The sequence below is a fragment of the Penaeus monodon genome, chromosome 1, assembly GCF_015228065.2.
Source record: "Penaeus monodon isolate SGIC_2016 chromosome 1, NSTDA_Pmon_1, whole genome shotgun sequence".
Classification (NCBI taxonomy): Eukaryota; Metazoa; Arthropoda; class Malacostraca; order Decapoda; family Penaeidae; genus Penaeus; species Penaeus monodon.
The window spans coordinates 6,142,932-6,145,431 of record NC_051386.1 but is presented as its reverse complement, the minus strand read 5'-3'; the positions used below and the strand labels follow the sequence as shown (position 1 = coordinate 6,145,431).

At 32.8% G+C, this 2,500-nt stretch overlaps 1 non-coding gene across 1 annotated transcript; it reads left to right on the top strand.

The window, feature by feature from the left end:
• The first annotated feature begins 1,748 nt into the window (after positions 1-1,748).
• On the top strand, positions 1,749-1,820 carry Trnae-cuc. Its single transcript has one exon. It is a non-coding gene; the product is annotated as a tRNA-Glu (tRNA).
• The last annotated feature ends 680 nt before the right edge of the window (positions 1,821-2,500 follow it).

Sequence of the window (2,500 nt, the reverse complement as noted above, 5' to 3'; positions counted from 1 at the left end):
TTCAATAACGTATAATATAGGCTAACTCAAATACACCCTACCCCTCCACAACTCATTTGGGACGGTCCACTAAACGCACAAATACAGTTAAGAGTAAATATCTAATTCAAACCCAAAATGTACTGTCTTCGATTTTAGAAATAAACATCTTGAAAAGTTGTGTCATTACAATGGAACTCTACAGTCTCTAAAATGGCAAAGAATATCGAAGGGGTCCGATTTATGACTATTGGCTCGCTATCAATTATGTATTAGATAAAATCGCGACAGCAGGAAACTTCGTGACTGGACCATATATGAACAAGTAAAAGGATTAGGTGCCAAGAACTGTACTTATTTTCATCATTATCATGTTTATCATTATTAATTTGACTACTATTATTACTGTTGCTGTTATTGTTAGTTATTAATTTTCAGGAGGCTTGCGGATACATTAGTTAGCTTTGCTCTTTGAATACTTTCATGCTTATGTATACCTGAAAACTTTAACTAAATCTATATTGTGCATAGAGTTTTTTTTTTCTACCATATGTATATGCATATCTATATATATATACATATATATATACATACAAACGCGCGCGCGCGCGTACACACACACACACACACACCTAAGTATATGCGCCTGCGTACTGATTAACAGGCAGATGCTGAGTTAACGACAAAGTATGCAGCAGTCGGAACACGCACAAAGTCTATTAATTCACAGTTCACCCAATCAGTATTATTATTATTATTATTATTATTATTATTATTATTATTGTTGTTGTTGTTGTTGTTGTTGTTGTTGTTGTTGTTATTATTATTTGCCAAAACGCAAAAAAAAAAAAAAATAATAAAAAAAAAATAATGATAATAATAAAAAAATCTTGAGTGGATGAAATTATATTGATATACAAGGGATTATCACCTGAGCCTTATGCATCCATCAATAATGTACGATCACAAGCTCTCCAAACTGTAAACTTGAAATATAAAACAAATCCTAAGGTGTAAACTACCCATTAATATAATGACGTGTGGTCTGGTGGTTAGGACACGTGACCCTCACCCACTGAGTCTGGTTTGAATATTGTTGCAAAATGATAATGGCTAAATAAACATTGATCCTATAAATTTTACAATTAAAGCTGAATACTACTTTACACGTAACTGTTCAGCCCTAATTACTAACAACGTCCCTTCTCAGTTTTACATGCAATACGTTATCAATCTGTTTATTATTGAATTTGAGTTCTTGCTTTGGCAATATTAAGTTTCAGTGCTCAAATACAATCACATTTGACTTTATTCAGTCATGTGACTTTGCCACTGTGACTCTGTGTTTTTATTTTTGCAAAGGTTTGTTATATTATCTCTACTTTCAGTACTACCTACAGTGATAAATAACTTTTTGTGTTAGGACAGCACAGTTACGGAAATCAGTTATTTGGGTTATTCATTTATATGAAATAATCCAGTGAATGTGATTAAATTTTAGTCTCTACCCTGAAAGATTTGTATTCGTATGGTTCCGATTTCCTGTGAATCCAAATAGCAGATGTTCAGTATAAGGATGAAATCATCTGTAAACGATATACATATCGACAGTAAATTTTAAACAAAGAAATATATGAAGTCTACAATACATCTACTTCAGGGAGATCTAGCTTCTCAAACCCTGCACGCACAATGCTATATAGTTAACGACCCTGTTCATTCTTTCTGGTCTGTCCTTTTATATAAGTAGATCTACAGTTAAAAACATATCCCGTGTGGTCTAGTGGCTAGGATACGCGGCTCTCACCCGCGAAGCCCGGGTTCGATTCCCGGCACGGGAAATATTTTGAATCGTAATCACCTAGTTCTTTCTCTGCCTCTTTTCCTCTCTTTATCGACTCTACTGACAAAACTTCTGACACGAGCATACTGCATTTTGATCCTATTATTATAAATGGAAAGTTGGTATAATAATTAAACATCTTGAAAGTTGGGTCGTTACAATGGAACTCTACAGTCTCTAACATGGCAAAATAATAATAGTAATAATAATAATAATAATAATAATAATAATAATAATAATAATAATAATAATAATGATAATGATAATGACGATGATGATAAAATAAACAAAAAAACAAATGAATAGATAAACAAATAAGGTTAAATGTAGTCATGGAATAGATCTGATTTCTGGGTATTGGTTTGCTATTAGTTATCTATTTGTATGGGTCTTCCGGTCAAATTTCCCGTAAAATCGCGACATCAGGAAACATTATAACTAGACCATATATATATAAGGTTGCCGGGCCATAAGTGAAAGGCCCGGGCGAAGCCAGAACTTCGCAAATCTCAAGCAAGCAAGCAATATAAGGATCAGATCCTTATGAGTATTATTGTTGCTGTTTTTGTTGAAAATCAGTTATTTAGGTTATTAATTCATACGAAATATTCCAGCCAATGTGATTAAAATCTAGTCTTTACTTTACCATGAAAGATTTGCATTTGTATGATTCCAGTT